Consider the following 20,172-nt stretch of genomic DNA (forward strand, 5'->3'; position numbering starts at 1 on the left):
CTGCCTCCAGGGTACTTGGCTTATTCAAGAAATATAGCGGTTATTATCATCTACCTTATTTACTTACATAAGGGTTTATCTACCCACTTATCTGTATGAGGCTTCTCTACATGAAGTTGATTAAAGAAATTTGAGAATATTGGCTATAAGAATCTGTTTATTCTTTTCAGTACCTACCAATAAATGTCCTTGCTCAAACAGACATTCAAAATTTATCGAATAAAATTGCATGATTTCAACCTTGAGAGATCAGAGATTTAAACAAATAGAACTCTTTCACTGTACAAATGAGTAAATTAAAGTTCAGAGGAGTGTGACCTTCCCAGAGTCACCTGAGCAGTCAGTGGAGAGTCTTTATTTGAACCGCCACTCTCCAGTCTAACACTCTTAATACTGCCTCTCAGCTGGCTCGAAGTCATTGCTATGATTTAGCATCTTATTTTCTTATAACTTCTTTCCATTTCTGACATTTTCTTAATAGTTATACAGTATTGAGGCAGTAATTTTTAATACATGCATGAAAGGTGGTATTGTTAAAACACTGGCTGAATATGCAGAAGTACTCTAAGCAATATGGTACTTCATTTCAGTTTTCCCCTCTGAAATAAATTGTAATTGTTTTTGCCTGCTGACCCCTTCCATGTCTCAAAGTAAATAAGTAGATGTGAGAAATTTTATTTTATTTTATTTCATTTTATTGTTTAGTGTGTCGCAGATAGTTCTCGCTGTTAGAATCTCAGGCTGTCCAATTATGCATTTGACTTATTTACACTGAGTTTTTAGAATGTACTCGGAAAAGGTCATAGTAATTCTTTTTTTTTTAAGATTTTATTTATTTATTTGACAGACATCACAAGTATGTGGAGGGTGGGTGGCAGGAAGCAGGCTCCCTGCTGAGCAGAGAGCTTGATGCAGGGCTCAATCCCAGGACCCTGGGATCATGACCTGAGCTGAAGGTAGAGGCTTTAACCCACTGAGCCACCCAGGAGCCCTGGTCATAATAGTTCTAATTGGTCTCTTTTGCAGTGTAGAATGAAGTTATGAATACCAATAATGGTATTAGGGCACCAGGCAGGGCAATGATCGAACTTTAAGAGGTGCCAAGAATAACTGTTAAGCTACTCCATCTACTTTATCTTTAAAAACTGTTAATTCAGTCACAGGGTCCTTTGATCTAGGCCCTTGTAATTACACGTTTTATTTTGATAAATAATTTCTGTGAAAGTCAAAATGTACCAGGTCATTGAATTTATTTTACTCAGGCTATTGCAGTAGGGTGTGTGTGTGCCAAACCAAGAAGGGAGTGTCTCAGCAGGGTGTTTGCCTTAAACTTTATAGGGACAGGTAAACAAGTTGCAGAAAGAGTGAGTCACAGGATTGTTTTATGCTCAGAGGATGTCTCATTCAGTTTAATAAATAGGAAATGTTTATCTCTGCCTTAGAGATAACACAGTTATTCCTTAACATAAGGAATGTTATGTTAAAATGTTATGTTAAAAAATAAGGAAAAGTTTATCTCTGCCTTAGCTAGTTTCAGGGGACAGAGTTCTCACTTTAGTTATTTGTTTATGAGGATAAAGAATAAAAAATTAGCTCAGGGTCAAAGGGGAAGGGTCTGTCTGCCCTTTTCAGCAAGTTCGGATGAAAGGGAAAAGGTCTGTGTTTAGACTTGTCATTTATTAATGGGATGTTTGTGTTGAGGAAAAACGTACATGAATCATAATGAAAACCATCCCTCCTTCTCGGGTAGTTGACCTTGAGGAAGATTTATTTTTCTTCCACTCCCCTGTCTCCTCTCTATAAAACACAAATATCAGACCAGCCTACCCGGTCATCTTAAGAAAGCTATATTACCTGAGATTGCTGTAACAAATTACAGATCACTACAAACTTGGTGGCTTAAAACAGTGAAAATTATCCTCTCATGATAGTGGAGGCCAGAAGTCCCAAAACAACGTAACTGGACTGCAATCAGGGTGTGGCAGGGCTGCCCTGCTTTTAGAGGCTCTAGAGACAAATCACTTCCTTGCTTTTGTTAGTTTCTGGTGGCTTTCTCCATCCCCTTGGCATGTGCCCTCAGCCTCTGTTCTTCAGGGCCAACATCTTTAAGTTTCTCTGTTCATCATCTCACTGCCTTTTCTTTGTTTATCAAATTTCTTTTGCCTCCCTCTTATAAAACCTAGAATTGTGTTGAGGAAACACCTAGAAAATCCAGTTAATCTCTACATCTCAAAATCTTTAATCTAATTGTATCTGCAAACAGCATTTTTCCATCAAAAAATAGTATTTAAAACTTCCAACGATTAGAGCCTGATATCTTCAGGGGCCATCATTTAGCCTATTATAGACTCATACATTTATTTTCCCAAATTCTTACAGCTAATAAGTGAGAAATGAATCCTATCCGGGAACGGGCACTTTGCTCTTTTCCTTAACTGTGTCAATCAAGAAAGGGGCCAAGAGATTAATTCAGAATTGTTTAGCACTTACTATATATTTCCCAGTGGTTGTTACATCCATTATCTCATGCTACGTTTGAGTCAATATTTAGAGAATAATTGGCAGTATTCCTACTTTACAAATGAGGAATAAAAGACAAGTCAGTTTTGTCTGTGCTTTATAAGTGTGATGAAGTTTTCAGTAATCCAGAGAAATGGAAAAAAAGAACATGGAAAATTGAAATAATTGTGTAAGGGACATTTCCATGAATCCGTCTTTTTTCCTCTCTCTACCCCTCAACTTCGGTTCAAAGAATGATCACATATTTTGTAAACATGTTTTTATCCCCAGGGGTACAGGTCTGTGAATGATCACATATTTTGAAAGAATTGATCACTCTAAATATTATGGATGTTAAAATGCCCTTTTTTCTGTGAAATAGTGTTGAAATATTCTTTGTTCTGTTTGTTGGTTTATTTGTTTTCATGTGAATTTTATGTTGGCAGTTCCGATTTTTGTTATTACTGCTTAATTTCACTCTTCCATAAGATATCACAGTCCAGGAAATCCTGTGTGCATGAACTTACCACATTATCACAACCAGAGACATTGTGATTCACGTTCCATTACTTGTCTGCAAAGCCTGTTTGCTCTGACTGCAAAGGAGTCCTGCTGATTACTGGAGACAAGAAACGGTGAGACCTCCATTTCCCCACCACAGGCTATTTTGTAGTGTTTTCATGCAAAGAGGTAAATAATTAACAGGGTTTGTAATATATAATTTTGTACTTTCTTTGTGAGTGCTGTGTTCTATTATGATTAGCAAAGTGGCAGTTCATTGTCAAAAAGAACAGAAATAAACTGATTCTTCTTGTGGTGTTGGTTGGAAGTTTGTTTGTAGGAGACCAGGAGTGTAATCATTGTAATAAAGATACATTCTTGGCTCGTTTCAGTTCATAACTTTACAGACCCAGCCATGCCCTTCCCTAGGTTTCCTGTACAGTTGAATTGATGAGCTGTGTATTGAAGTAGCTGAATTTGTGCATGATTTTTCTAATCAAACGGCATATTTCATTACTTGAATTTCCATATATAGGTAGTCGCTAAAGGATTGAATTTTTAACTAATTAAGATGATAGAAATGGTTTGAAGGACTGAGCTCTCTGATTTTTCTTTTTTTGCAACAATTCTCAAGCTTATGTATTTTTAAAAATTTTTTTAAATACAGAAAGTAGTTGCTTTGTATAACCAGTCAGTCTATACACCTCATTACATTTATACCTATAGTTAACAAAGCCAAATTTATATTGTTCATCTTATATAAAAGGAGAAAAGTGAAATCCGAAAATTTCCTTTCTTTAAGAAAATTAATTTGGGATTCAATTTGACATAGGTTGTAGGAGAATCCTATTTCCAGGCATTGTTCCATTTGAAAACTTATAGTTAAGAAATGTAAGAACCTGTGCTTTGCCCTTATAGGCCAACTCTGTAGAGATAAGCAGTGGCTTTTTACCTGGCCATGTATTTTAGGAAAGTGATAGGTCACCCATGCTTCCATTAGAAAGGGGAAGATTTAATTAGAGAGATACATGGGTATGTGTTTATATTTTTCAAATCCAACCAAGATATCAAACGAAAAAGGAAGAAAGAAGAATGTCGCCCTCGGCCCGCAAGCAAGGACGACCATGAGCCTGGTTCGGTGTTAATGCTTCATTTCCGTTTATTTAATCGACTTCCTTAGCTTATATACAGCAGGGTGACCAATAAGGGGTCAAGCAATGGGGAGAGCCAATGAGAGTCCTGTTACTATGCTGATTAAATTTGATACAGCCAATGACTATGTCCTCCTTTAGGCGGGCTTCACCAGAAAGTTCATTGTATACTTGCAGCGTATTTTGCTGGCAGTGAGCCAAGCGCCTTCTTGTAATGGCGGGGACTTTCCTGGCTGGAGGCAGTCCCCGACAGAAGAAAAGGAAGGAGAGCAAGAAAAAAAGAGATACTGAACTACAGTACTTTGAAATTGTCTACTACTTTAAAGATCTTTGCCTATACCTCTTAAAACAATGATAAAGATTACATATTCTTATCCTGATTTTTACTGTTGATAAAACTGATAAAACCAAAGCCATTAAATCCTTTATCTAAGGGCATACCACTACTAAGTGGCAGGCATGAAATTTAAACAGAGGTGTGTCTGATGCTAGTGCTCCTATTTCTTCCTCACACATACCCCACTTTGTGCTGGCTCTTTTCTATGGAATGTGGATGCTGCGAAGGTAGGCACTTTTCAGGATGCAAATAGCAGAGTCTTTAGAGTCAGGTAAGATCGTTCAGATTATTATTAGATATTGACATGGTACAATCAGTGTAGGCATTCTTAAACAGTCCAACCCAATTAAGTATTTTAGTTTCCTCTTCTGTTCCGTGAGGAGACAGGATGGAAGAGAGGGAAGTACAAGATGATACAAGGTCTACTATCTTAAGAAAAATATGTATAATGGTAATAAGGGCTGAGTGTAGAGCAGGCATGGATCCTCAAAATTCTTAATAAGTACTAAGTCCCAGTACTTCAGAATCTGACTGTATTTAGAAATAGGATCTTTAAAGAGGTAATACATTTTCAACTAGATTATTATGGTGAACTCTAGTCAATATGACTGGTGGCCTTATAAGAAGAGGAGATTGGGACGCAGGTATGCACAGAGGAAAGACCATGCAAAGACAAAACGAGGAGAGAGGCCTTAGAAGAAACAAACCTGCCTTGATCCCACATGTCCTGACTCTAGAACTGTGAGGAACTAAATTTCTGTTGTTTAGGACATCTGGTCTGTGATATTTTGTTGTGATAGGCCTAACAAACTAATATATATGGTCAATGTTATTAAACTCTTTATTGAATTTTTTATTTTAATGAGAGTTCATGTTGATTGTTGTAGATTTAGAAAATGCTATAAAGTATGAATATAAGGAAAAATACCACTCTACCTTACTCTGTCACCCAGAGATATCCGTCATTATATCATTAGCAGATTGTAGAATTTTCTCTTAACCCTCTCTTTCTCTGTTTCTCAATTATCCTGGCATATACACATTCAGATTTATTTTCTGTGGTTTGGGGTCTATAATAAGTGGTAAAAAAGCACTTATCCTGATTTTTACTGGTAAGCAGATATAGTCTATGTTCTTTGATGAGGGCATGCTAAGCACAGCTCTGCCCATGTCCTATAGCATCGCCACTCCTGTTCATCCTCCCCAGGTGTGCAGAAACCTGAGAGCCAGTACTTAAAGGATCCACAATTAGGAATTGATAATCATAGTTATTTCTGCTAACCCCAGTAGTCACCACAAAAAGTAGAAAGCAGCATGACTATCTCTCTAAAAATACCATCTGTATCCTATCAACTAAAGATAGCTATATTTTCATTTTTATGTGTACTATGTTTCCCTTAATTACATTTGCTACACGTTTTTATATTGTATTGTTTTAGAATAAACACTTCTACATTTCTAAATGATGTTTATAGACATTATGATTATAAAATGTCATCAGACTATTATATCATTATTAATTAACCATGCTATTTTTGTTCCACCATTGACTCATTTTCTACTTATTTTCCTGTTATACAAATCACTTAAATACCTCTGAGTGCAAGTTTCTTACAGATTATATAATTTAAAGAGAAAATATTTTGAAGTAAAATGACTAGATCACAAACATATTTATAAACTTTCATCTCTTTTAAAGCCAGTTTCTTGGGTTCATGTATGAATTTATTTCCACACTGGCATTGGAAGAAAGAGAAAGTTTTTATGATTCTAGCCAAGGGTAAGCATATGTACTTTGTTTGCTTAACAGGAAAAACACATTTGTTTTAGTGACTATTGATTATTTTATTTTGGTTAGATTAAGTGAGGATGGCATTAAACCAAACCACTGTGGTTTACCAGACCATTGTTTCTTTGCTTCTAAACTTTAGTTCTTAATTTTGTCTTATGCCTCAGAGACATTCCTTTTACCTCCTTCTTCCTTCAGTAATCTACTGACTTGTTGAAGTCCTGAGGTACACAGTAGGTAGTGGTGGAGGGAACTGAGGTCTCTGTTATTACTCTGATTTAGGTTTTGGTCTTAATCATGAACTCTACTCCTGGCCTTTCATATGTGGCCTTCTGGTTATCTTCTGCCTTTAACCTAGTTATAACTGTTTTCCTCAGTCCCTAATTTTACCATTTCTCCAGAAATGAAGTTCTTCTATAACAGGGTAGAAATCCCTCCACTGTCTGCAGCACCCCTGGCTTTCAGTGATCCTGCTAGTCTGTACTTGACTTCCACCAATTTGTTAGCTATTCTATTTGAACTCTAGTTCTAGCAGCCTAGTTGTGTCTATCCTAGGTCATACTTGCTTATGTTTTCTCTGTCCTGGGAGGTACTATCTCTCCTTGTATTTTGAGCTAGTTGTTTGCTCTGTGACCTCACCTACTTAAAGGACTTTTTTAAAAACAAATCTTTCATTTTTTTCAGCTATCTATATTTGAGTATAATCAGCAAATTTGGAAGATATTTTAAAAATATGTGATAATTTGATATACATTATGAAAGGATTCTCCCTCATTGAATTAATAAACACAACCATCACCTCACATATTTACCTGTGTGTGTGTGTGTGTGTGAATATTTAAGCTCTATTCTCTTAGCAAACTTCAATTATACAACACAGTGTTATAAACTACAATCATCATGTTATACATAAGATCCTCAGACCTTAGTCATCTTATAAAAGTCTTACATTTAAAGTTAGTGCTCTCCCTTTTTATTTTAAGGGTGGAAATAATTCTCTTTCCAGCTTTCTATACCCTTAGGCACTTCCTAATCTTTCCTGTAGTAAATTTTTATTAAGTGTTTTCCAAAATTCCGAGACAGAGAGCGATTGTGATATTAGATTAAATAGAGGTTAATAATAATATCAAATGAATCACAATCAAACATATTTCTATCACTCTTAAGAAATTCTCTTCACATCAAAAGAAAAATTATCTTAAGTTCCAGTAAGAAGTTTTGAATTCTGTTTTCCAGCTTAAAATTCTTACTTAAATATTATGAATATTATTAATAATTATAATCATTTAAATTTGTTAAATAAATTTGTTAAATTATAAGTGAATTTGTTAAATAATCAGTTAAATTTGTCTAAATTTGTTCTATGAATTGTACTTATGAGGAGTAAAAATGTCAGTGGAAAATGATGTTTTCTTCCTATTTTATGCATTTATGCTTCTGGAAAATCTCGAATCCTGAATGATAAGAATATGAGAATGATGGTTGCTAAAAATATCACCTGATTATAGTTGAACAAACTCAAGTAAACTAAATAGACAGAAGTATTGGCTTTGCCAATGGCTCTTGCATATAGTGTGAAAGTAGGCCATATGGATGATTGGGAGGAAGATGTGTATATTATTTGTGTATTGTCAGTATGGTAGGAAAAGCTCAACAATAGAGGGTTAGTCTGTAGATATATAGGGTAGGGGGAAAAAACATGGTTTTCCTCCCTTCCATGAAGACAGGTATTTCTCCCTTTAGGAGTTTTCCATTTAGATCTCTGGAGACTTCCATTATTAAGGATATTGGGGATCGATGAAATCTCATGTTGTTTGGAGGTGTTTCTGGGAGGCATTTGCCTGACTGGTTTAAGCATCTTATCAATCTTCCAAAATCTTGGGACAGATCTCAACACTACACACATTCTATGATTTAGAGGAGTTTATTAATAATCCATAAATCAATTTTGTCCCTAAAAGTTTGTAATTGAATATATTAGTTCAGAAGTTTGTAAAACCATATGGTTTGGGGTAATTAGCTTTGTATATAGAGATTATTTATTCTTAAAACTCCCCCCTCAGTAGGGAATTTCAGATGATATGTGGCACATAGATTTTTTGCATGTAGTTTTACAATGTACACTGTTCACATAAAACACACTAATGCAGTTATTTAATTTATTTTTTCTTTTCTAAGCAAATTCTGCATCCATTGTGTCGCTTGAACCCACAACCCTGCGATCAAGAGTCACATGCTCTACCAAGTGAGCCAGCCAGGTACCCTCAATTGCTGCTTAATGTAGTTCTTGATACATTAAAATAAGATGGCCACTGCTTTTGGCTATTTACATGTCTTTTCTAATAATCCAGTTAGTGTATTCCTAATTTGTAAGTGTTTCTATTCTAAGATGAAAAAATACTCCTTTTGGTACACAAATAAATGGCAGATTCTTGATTCTTGAAATGGTCATTAAAATAAAATTAAAGCATGCATTCAAGCATTTATTTTTCTTTCATATATATCCATCTCAAACTTGGGAAAAGTATACAATTTTGTATTTGCATTTAGCTCTTGTTTAAAGTTACCATCTAAAAAGTATTGAGGGAGCACCTGGGGGGCTCATTCCGTGAAGCGTCTGCCTTGGACTCAGGCCATGATCCTGGGAGGGTCTTCTTCTCCTTCTCCCTCTGCTAACTTCATCCGAATCCTGCCCGCTCATGCTCTCTCTCACTCACTCTCTCAAGTAAATAAATAAAATCTTTTAAAAAAATAAAAATAAATAAAAAGTATTGAGGAGGCTCTATGGTATAGAGAAAAGAATATAGAAATTGGAATCCGAACTGTCCTTAATAAGTTATGTAACTTTTTTAGATATCAGTGCTCTTGTCTTTAAACAATACTACCTGCTGCATAGGGTGGTTGTTATCATTAAAGATGATATTTCTAATGCCTTTTTAAAGTATAAAATACTCTAGAATTTTTAAAGAAAATGTGGTTATTTTTTTCTGGTATATATTGGTTGTGAAGTAAAGTAGATACTTTGTATAAATTTCTGTGCACTGTGGGAAGGAAAGGGATGGCAGAAGCACTGCAATCCATTCTCTGCTGTTCCTGTGGGAAGTCCAGGAAAGAAAAGTAACCTGATCAGACCTTCAAACAAGCTAATAATGGATCTGACAAAACACTACTGGTATTTACTACCATGAAAGTCCTTCATTATGGAATGCTTCCAATGTGATTAACTTGATCTGTCTACGACTTCTTATGGTAAATAAATCTGGAATCTGTGAATTTACGAGCCATTGCTTACTTTTGTTGAAAATATATGTTCATTGAAGACTGCTTATATTCAATATGTGCAATGTTCATCTAAACACAGAAGAGAAGGCTGGATAGCATTAGAAAACCTGACTTCTCCCTGTTTTATTTGTGTCTTTTAATCCTTTAATTATAGTAAAACTTGATACTGAATAAGGTCTTTGTTTCTTGAGTATGATTTCACATCCATTTTCTTTTTCACACAGCTAAAAATTAGTTGTTTCTAGCAGCAGTAATTATTCAAGCTAAGCAACCTTCAAGTTTCTTTTGGTATCTTCTTTTTCATTCCCATACCTAATCAATTATCATATCCCATAAATTTCGGTTCTAAATATGTCTTGAATGTGTTTGCTTCTCTTCATTCCCATTGCTATCACCTCAGGCTAAGCCCTTATCAAGTCTCCTGTGTTTCTTAAAAAAGCTGCTCCCAGTATCTCCTGTCCTCATTATTATCCTCCTTCAATGCAATTTTCACATATCAGATTCTTTATTTAGAGACTCTCAGTAGTTCCCCATGGCTTTTCTTCTAAAGGTCAAAATCTTTCATATTGCTTTATAGGCCCCTGCCTGCCCTGACTTCCTATACATGATCTAATCACATTTTTTCTTCCTGTTTCTCAGTTTTATCAAGTTTTTTTCCCACCAGAGAATCTTAACACATGTTGATTTTCTACCTGGATCATTCTTCCCCAGCTAATGTGCATCTCATATATTACTGAAATTTCACTTCCTCCCAGAAGATCCCTTGACCCCATATGCTGGAATGGGAATTTATTATATAATCTCAGTGCTTCTTCAGTGTCTGCAGATAACTTATTCAAGTTGTAACTTTTAAACTAATTTCTATAGTCCCATATGTACCATAATGTTCATAAGGAAAGAAATTATGTCTCTTTTGTTCACTGCTACATCCCAGTGAAAAAACAGCATCCATCAAGTAGTAAGTACTCTAAAAAATAACTAACACAGCAAACCATTTCCAGGTGATGAAAGCACAGTATTAATGTGCTATGTATTAGTAGATGTTTAAGATAAAGCTAGCCTGCTTCTTTTCTCTCTAATCCCTGTTTGCTAAATATTCTATAGGAATAATCCTATAATGCATTTACTACAAAAGAATAAGTCAGGTGATCTATCGAAATTAATACACTGTTTAAGTCAGTAGAGCAACTATGTTTTCTTTTTTTTTTTTTAAGATTTTATTTATTTATTTGACAGAGAGAGAGATCACAAGTAGGCAGAAAGGCAGGCAGAGAGAGAAGGGAAAGCGGGCTCCCTGCTGAGCAGAGAGCCCATTGTGGGGCTCAATCCCAAGACCCTGAGATCATGACCTGAGCTGAAGGCAGAGGCTTAACCCACTGAGCCACCTAGGTGCCCCATTAGAGCAGCTTTTTTGAAGGTCTTAGTGTTTAGAGAAAGCTCTGGTTGAGAATGAAGCAGGAAAAATATCTTCTGTCAATAAAAAGAATATCAGATATGTGTAGAGATAACAGGTCAATGTCTTCCATAGAAAGAGAAGATGAGTTACAAGCTTGGGAACAAATATAGGACAGACATTTTAGACTTCAGATTTTCATAGGGGCTAGACTTGTCAGGCAAAATGTATGCATTCAGAAGAAAGCTCATGTTATTGTTCAATCTGCCCTCAGCACAAAACTTTTTTTTTCCCCTTTGTTTCTTTTCCATATACATAAATTTTGTTTTTCAGTCAGTTTTTCAGCTATCATTTATCAGCATGTCAGATGGGGAGAAATCTGAACAGACTGGCACAACAGTCATTAGGTTTCTTGTAGAGGAGATGGACATCAGATTGTTCTCAAAGATGCTTCTGGCTTTTTAACAAGTAATAAAGCAGAGCATAAACAGCTGCAAGCAAGACAGAAGAGATCTCTCATCTGATTCTAGCTTCTATTACATTGCCAGTAAGGATGAGTGGGTTTCAATTTTGATATATCACCTATGTCACTGTAGAAATGGCTCAGTAGGTTGGTAGATTGTCACTGTAAATACTAAATCTTTGAGGAATCTTTTGGTTCAATGGTCTGATATAGTTTTATCAATTACACATGTCACCGCATGCTGGTTCTTTCCTTCAGTAGTATGGTATATTGTCCAATATAGGTGATACATTCAAAGATTTTAAACTCTGTAGAAAATTTGTGGTAATAGGATAGCAGCTACTTATTTTGTTATAGATTCTGTAGGTTGAAAAATGATTTGAGAAGTTTATATTTTCAAAGAACAAATGAAATGGCATGATTTTTATGGCATGGTATGATCTAATGAAGTGCCTCCTCATCTGTCAGTTTCACACACTTAAATTGTGTTTAATACTCCATATGCTATGTGTGTGCATGTGTGTCTACTTCTGGATGATGATGACATAGTCTATATTACATTACCGTTTATGAGGTAGTATACACCTGGAAAGAATCAGAGTGTGTAAGTCCTATAGGGAGAGAAGACTTTGGTGAAGAGAGAGACAAAAAGGAGTGATAAGGACAGAGTTCTATATAGAAGGCCCCTGGGCTAGGAGTGCAAACGTGAAAGAGTATAACCAGCCAAAGGGGCCTGAGTCCTTGATTATAGCTCCCCATAAAGACTCCCCAATAGCCTCTCTTATGATGCATTTAAACTTCACAAGGTATCTAGCAGTTGTTATTTATAAGCATCTCTTTTCATTGATTAGGAAACTAAGACTAAAAAAAGACTTATTCATGATCACATACCTAGTAAATGTTAGAAGTCTTTCTAAAATTAGATCTCTTACTGTGTTGTCTCTCTTTATCTTTCATTCTTGCACCAATTATCAAACCATATATGTGAAATTAAGAAATACACATTATCCCTTTGTATACTACCATCTGTTTCTATTGCAAACACTCCACTTCAGGTCAGCCTCATCTTTACCTGAACTATACACATGGCATTCATTAAGTGTTGCAGGTAAATTAAATATAATCATGAATGTTATTCACACTACTGTATAAGTGATAATCACTCCATGATCCTCTTGTTAGTATAGAACTGTGATTATAGAAGAGTTGATTAGGAAAATGAGAAATAGGTGAAGATACAAATAAAAGAAAAAGGAAAGATTATTGATAGCTGTGGAAGGGATGAATATTTTATTAATTAATTAATTCATTCATTCATAATTCATTCAAATTTATAAATTTAGAATTTCTGATAAGAAAAAGTGAAAAGAAAGTATGACTTTGGAATCAGATAGACCTAGTTCTACTTTTAGGTTTGTTAGTGACTAGTTCTATAACCTTGGACACATTTCGGTCTTTCTCTCAGTTTCTTTGTGAAATGAGGGTACTGTCTTTTCAGAGAGGGTTACTTTACTATAAGAACATAACAGATAGGGGCACCTGGGTGGCTTGGTGGTTAAGGCCTCTGCCTTCAGGTTGGGTCGTGGTCTTGGGGTCCTGGGATTGAGCCCCACATCAGGTTCTCTGTTTGGCAAGAAGCCTGCTTCCCTTCCTCTCTTTCTGCCTGCCTCTCTGCCTGCTTGTGGTCCGTGTCTGTCAAATAAATAAGTAAAATCTTTAAAAAGAAAAAAAAAGAACATAATAGATAACATCTTTGACAATCGAAGCATAGTTCAGAGCCACCATTTTCCTTGTGATGTTTTGTGTGTGTGTGTTTATGTGTGTGAATTAGAAAATTACATGAAACAACTTATAGTAACTGATAGTGACCCTAGTGTTGTGAGTTGTATACCTGCACAACCGTGTGCAGTAGCACTAAGTCTCTGACACATACTAAATGCAAAATAGACAATTGCTATAATTCCCCATCACCAACACCATTGAACAATGATAAGCTATGAAATTGGAATTTCAGATGAGACAGTGTATGGGAGAGATAATTGAATCTCACTGGAGGACAGTCCCTCCCACTCCTCCACTAACCTGATCAATTTTCTACTTCTTTATCTATTAAGAACTTAGTTAAATCATGTTCATTTGTTTTTAGGAAATTAGAACAATATACTAAATTTTCCCATTACTTTCTTTAACCGCCCAGAATCTGTGAAGTGGCTTCTCCGTGATGAACACTGTGATCATCACCTATCCCAAGGTAGTGTTCTGGCAGTGTCTCTGATGTCCTGGCTTACTTTCCATGCTTTTTATTAGATTTTTGTCCCTAATAGTTCTATTTTGCATAATAAATGTTTTGTAAGAGGCTTCAAATGATTTGGTTTAGAGAAAATGAAGTATAAATCCAAAATAAATATATTCATAAAAACAAATTATATTTGAAATGGGAAATGGGCGAAGCTTCACATTTTCAGGACTTGCTGAGTAGAGCACTTTATGAATTGTAGACCATATTGAGAAAAGGAATGCTAATGGGATATGAAGACTCTACAAGCTTGATTTCATGTTATTTCTGTTTTCTGTACTTAGAATTCAAGGACAGCAGAAGTGTTTTCTACTAAATGTTATTAATGAAGGCCATTCTCCTTGATATGGTTATAAATGTGCTTTGCAACCACACCAACTGAAGGAGTGACTTTAACAACACTAACTACAGAGCCAGGAACATAAGTTGTTTTCTGAAGCTCTTACTTCTTATTTGTTTTTAGATACACTTAGGAATTACTTGTGGCAAGCAGTTTACCTGCATTTTTCTTATTTAATCCTAACATCCGTATGAGTAGAGATCATTACTATCCTCAGTTTACAAATGAGGTAATTTATGCCCCAATAATGGGTCCATGATTAAAGAAGTGAGACTGATATAAAACGAAGGTCAAGCAAAGCTTTATTTCACACCAAGCATCAAGAATCTAACCAAACGTTCGGGGGCACACCTCTTAGAAGAGAGGGAGACCCTTCTCTGTTACACAGACTAGCTTTTAAGGGCAAAGGGCATGCGGTCAGGCCTGGCAATGCACAGGTGACCAATGAGATTGTAACACACACAGGAAACTCCACAGTGATCCTAGCTGACCAATTGAGTTACAATTTACTCTAGTAGACATTTGAACCAGCCTATCACACCTTGGTTAGTTTTGGCACCCAAAAGGCTCCCATAGGGTGGGGCCCATACTCCTTGGTAACCAGGGAGACAGTAAGCATCCCCCCCACTGATCTGGATGTCTCCACCTGGCCTGACCTACCCTTGTATCTAGGCTTTGTTTCCTGGAGGTGGTTTCCGGGACTTGTTTTTAAGTGAATCTCCTGGGGAAAGGGGAGCAGGGATAGTTTAACTTTAATGAAAGCCTCTTGCTAAGAAAGTCCTTACAGTAACCAAGGCAAAACAAAAACAAAAACAAAAAACAAATAGCTCCTCCAAGCTAGTAAGTGGCAGAAGCAGCCTTTATAAGATATATAAGAATATAAGAATAATTAGTTAAATTATTCTTTTTGGGGGGTGGGGAGACTCACACTTCATTTCATCTGAAGAATACTATAGGCTCTTTGTCTTCAGATATAAATGATAATGTTATAGAGCAAGCACTGAAGTCAATAATTTCAAAACTAAATTTACATAATGTTTCTTTCTGGCAACAGTCCTCCCAATCAGGTTTTTCTTTAAAAAAAAAAAAAAAAAAGTCACCCTCTGCCCCTATTCAGTAGATGTGCACCACGCCATAGAGGATGTCCAGAACAGGACGATGGTGAAGCAGCCTCTAATGAGACCGGTGAAGAAAGGTCTTTGTAATTTAAAATATTTGTTCTGTCTCCTTCCCACTTTGAGAATTAAGAGCAGGGAGAACAGGGTGGAGGCAAGCAGGTAGAAAATGAAGCTGTAGAGCCTGGCAAGTCCAAGGATGCCAGCCGTGTCCCCCTGACAATGCTGACATTGAGGTCTGGCAGTAATCTAGGACCACAACATTGTTTTGCCCAGCTGAGTGAGAGTGGGGATAGATAGGGCTCAGAGGCTTATTTAATCTGCAGTGCTTAACACAGATAACTCAGATTTTCATAATACCTCACCTGTGCCTCCATTCCTTGGGAATGAAGCTAGGAGCCTGAAACCATGGAAGGGAGAGGGGCGAAGAAAGGATGTGTGTAACTTTGAGAAGCCTCACAGGTGACTGAAGCGCCACTCTTTGACAGCTTAGTTCCACTTCTCTTATTATTTGCTCATATAGTAATAGGAAGAGCCAAAGTGGAAAAAGGTTGATAAAATAAGACTGTATGAGGAGTACAGTGATGTCTATCTCTCTCTGGAGACCTTGGAATGTTGTTGGCTTTAATGAGAGGCAATCTAAATATATGTCTTTCAAACACAGAAGAAATTGCTTAACATAACACTATTTAAAATCACAATATGCATGTCTGGGTGGCTTATTTGGTTGGAAAACTGACTCTTGATTTTGTCTCAGGTCATGATCTCAGGGTCATGAAATCCAACCTTGCATCAGCTTCTGTACTCCGCATAAAGTCTGCTGGAGAGTCTTTTTCTCTGTCTGCCCCTCCCCCTGCCCATGCTTGCTCTCTTTCTCTCTCAAATAGATAAGTAGATCTTTAAGAAAATAAATAACTGAAGTTACATAAAGAATACTTCCTCTAGCAACAGAAGAATTATTAAAAAATAAAATAAAATAACTGATCCACATTATACAACTATAGTCAATGCAAACATGTATATTATATGTGGTCCTCATGAGGGAGTTGGTATAAGATGCTTCTTCAAAAGGGAACTGGTGAAATCCATGTGGAATGTAGCAAAGGCAAATAGCTAGGAGGTGATAATATCCAGATACTTTCATGTAAAATTTGTCCTCATTCTAAGTTGCCCTTCAATCATCTGGCTCTTACATCACTTTGCTTTGAAGTAGCTATTTTTTTGTAATGGAGACTCAACCCATTATGAAGATGCCCCAGGCTCTTTTTCTGTAATAGCTCATCAGGTATAGGTATTGTTCTGCTTTTTCTGGCTTATGTGAGTATTGTACAGCTTTGTGTAAGGCTAAAACTTAGTAGTTTTCTCCAAAAATACCTGTAGTTGCTGCCTGGAGCATCTCATCCGAAGTTCCTCAGAGTTAGAGTTGTAATAAAAGAAGACTTTAAGCAGGAATTTATAGGTTCCATAAACTGCGCATAAATGATTTATTATATTAGTTTATGTGTTATAGGTACACTGCCTCTTCCCTGCTACAACAACCTAGGATTTGGTTTGTAATTATGTTTTGTACATTCATATGTGCAGTAATAATTATAAATCAAAATAATTAGTCGAATTGCAAAGTGTTGCTTTAAGCACACTTTAGTATATGGTGTGTCTTATATATGTCTATGTTAGTTCCAATCTTGTCTTCAGGGCCATTACTTAATCTTTGAAACTATTTAATGTTATGCATTCTCCAGGATGGCATACTTACAAGTCTTCAGTTTAGACTATATGCTCTTAACTTGACTGTTCCTTTATTACTAAATAACATGAGAAGTAATATTCTGTGAAGAAATTTCTGGTAGTCAAGATATGTGTATTGCTTTAAAAAATTCTACAGACATCTTTGCTAAAAAATCCAAGTAACTCCCTGTATCCTTAAAGTGGACCTCTTAGCTTTGGGCTCAGATTGGATCCTTTGTCCCTATACATTAGAGATAATTCTTCCCTGTTGAGACCAGAAAATTCGCTACAGCTGCCATTACATTATTGTTGCATCTACCTAAAAGGGCTATTCAAAGGACATTTCATTGTTCTGTAAGAAAGAGAACTGAGACTTCACCTGTTTTACAAGAAGAGGATGTGGAACTTCTGTGGTATACATTTGTATGTGGGCATGTCTTTTCTCTGATAAGTGTCTCCATGTGTAACGAAATTCAAGCTGAAATTTAAATCCCATTAAAACGTACCATATGGTAGTGAATCTGTGAGGACAGAGAAATAGAGTCATCATCAGTCACCAGTCTCTCCCAGAAAGAACCCAGCAGCTATGAAAGTTCACATCTCGACTTTAACAGCTATATAAGTAGGGACACAATATTACTGACATCCATAATACGTTGTAAGAATTAATTGTGATAATCTAGGTAAAGGGCTCAAAATAGCATCTGGTTAATGGTAAGTTTCTATAGATAAAATCATTGTATAATTATATCACTTTATGTATATATGTTATACTATTTTATGTATGTATTTTATTATTTTGTACATTTTACTTTTTCCCATTTTCCTGAACTTTATTAAAGAGAAATCAATGGTGAGATCTCTAGAAACAAAGTCAATTTTCTAGGATCCTTCCTTCGAAATGTAATATTTGATTTCCAAACACATGCCAGAGCATACATGGTTCCCAATTGTACTAAGTAGGTGAGAAGCTGAAATTGTAAAATGTTTGTCTTCCAACTTTCCACAGCCTGTGGTCTGTCTTAGGGTAAACAGTAATTGCCTGAGCAGCTACTATGTCTTCATGAATTTTTGTCTATAGCTCTCTGAGCTCTTCCATATGCAGCAAACACAGAATTTGAGCAGCTTCATTAGGAGCTGCATCTCCTGTGTCAAAATCAAGAACATGTTTGTCTAAAACAACTAGCAAGAGTGTCTGGGTGAATCAGTGGGTTAAGCTTCTGTCTTCGGCTCAGGTCATGGTCTCAGGTTCCCGGGATTGAGTCACGCATCTGGTTCTCTGCTCAGCAGGGAGCCTGCTTCTCCCACATCACCCCCTTACCCCCACCCCCACCTCGCCTCTCTGCCTACTTGTGATCTCTGTCAAATAAATAAATAAATAAATAAACTTAAAAAAATAAATAAATAAAGCAACCAGCATGCCCTCTTTTATTTGATTTGCTTTCGTAACTGCCTCCTTTGTCAGGAGCTTCTGTACTAAAATGTGAGTTGCCGTAAGCATTATTGGATAATCGTGATACTGAATCTGAAGAAGGTTGGCCAAAGCCATTACAACAGCCTTAAAATAGAGATTATTTACATTGGAATTGATCAATGGCTCTGCATTTTTAGCTGCATTGTCAGCATTTATTGTATTATCAGGTACCAAGTCCTTGTATTTTTCATTATTTCCATATTCAAGCCTAATGGCTAAACCAAGAAGCCAGTCAATTGCTTCTTGTCGATCTTGAATCTTGAAAAGACAGTTCACATCTCTGAGATACTTTTCAAAGAATTTGGGCCAGTCCCTGCTGTGGATGTTTCTTAAACTACCTGTGTCTTCAATCTTTTAGTGTCAGATTTTCTGGTCTTCAGGCCAAACAATAAAGTTTCTATATTCTGTTTCATCTTTGCAGTGCAGGTAATTGAAGGTCATCAGCCTATGTTGGAACATGGTCCCCACTCTGGCTGGGTGAAGAGAGGCTAGGAGGAGTAGGCAGTGCAGACACCTGCGAAATGGCAAGAGCTGTTTTGTAACATTTTAAATATGATTTTTCCAAAATGGTACCTTTAGTCCCATTAGCCTTCATAAAATTTTACCTTTAATGACTATATACAGTAATAAGTATACTTTTTCCCCCCAAATATTTATTTATTTATTTTTTAGAGGCAGCACAAGCAGAAGGGGCAGAGGAAGAGAGAGGGAGAGTGTGAAGTGGGGAGAGGGTGAGGAAGGGGGAGAGGGAGAGAGAATCTTAAGCAGACTCCTGGCTGAGCAGAGCCCAACATGGTGCTCCATCTCAGGACACTGAGATCATGACCTGAGCCAAAACCAAGAGTTGGATGCTTAACCAAATGTGCCATGTAGGAGATATTGTTAACTCAGGGTTGTTTTAACACACATTTCTTTGATAATTATATTAACAGTGAACATATTCTTAGTGTGTTTACTATTTGTTTTTATTAATTTTTAATTGACCTCTGTATATTAATTATACTTTAAAAAATTTAGTACTAAATATAAAAATGTATATTTAATAACTAAATGGCTATGAGTTTAAAAAAAATTGAATTAGGCATTTTTACTTACAACACTAGTGCATCTATTAAGATGAGTTGGCACATCATTACAAGATGGCTCCAGATTTGACAGATGACTGGGAAACAAAGAAGAAAACTCTCCAGAGTCGTTTAGGGTTGTCATGATTCTCTTAATCCAGAGCTGCCTTATTGACTATGCTCAATATGACTAACATGGGGGAAAAAGGCAAAAGTATGGAAAACTAGCATTTGAAAGAAAAAAAAATAAGTTGCAATTCTATAAAAATTGCATTAAAAAAACAGATAAGCTATCACTCTCTTGAAATATATAGAACAGTTAACATAGATGTTGACCTTAAAGCTTAATCAGTTGTGCTATTTATAGAGAAATATATATCAAGGGACCAGGTAAATGAGAGTGAGTTCATGGAAAGAAATAAAGGAATTCTGGCATAAGAAAAATGAGGATAAATCTTGAATTATTAATTCTTTTGAATTTCCCAGTTGTTTTTTAAGGTAGATGATTGCCATAGTCATTAGATAGGGATATAGATAGATATATATAGATAGATAGAATTGATAAATAGTAAGTATATTTGAGCCAGGGGTCTCCATACCCATTTGACTACCCTATGGTATAATTTAATTTGGTCACAATTAAGATGGCTTTCTGTTGAAATGCTTAAGTGATAAAGGAATGTTTGGAAGGAGTGTAAATCCATTCACTTAGCCTCCTATCTGGCTAATACACCACACAA

General features: G+C 36.1%; 1 pseudogene; it reads right to left on the reverse strand.

Moving 5' to 3' along the window:
• Positions 1 to 17,849: 17,849 nt before the first annotated feature.
• Positions 17,850 to 18,827, reverse strand: LOC132011559 (RNA transcription, translation and transport factor protein-like; annotated as a pseudogene).
• Between the last annotated feature and the right edge of the window lie 1,345 nt (positions 18,828 to 20,172).

This window comes from Mustela nigripes, chromosome 1 (assembly GCF_022355385.1).
Source record: "Mustela nigripes isolate SB6536 chromosome 1, MUSNIG.SB6536, whole genome shotgun sequence".
Taxonomy (NCBI): domain Eukaryota; kingdom Metazoa; phylum Chordata; class Mammalia; order Carnivora; family Mustelidae; genus Mustela; species Mustela nigripes.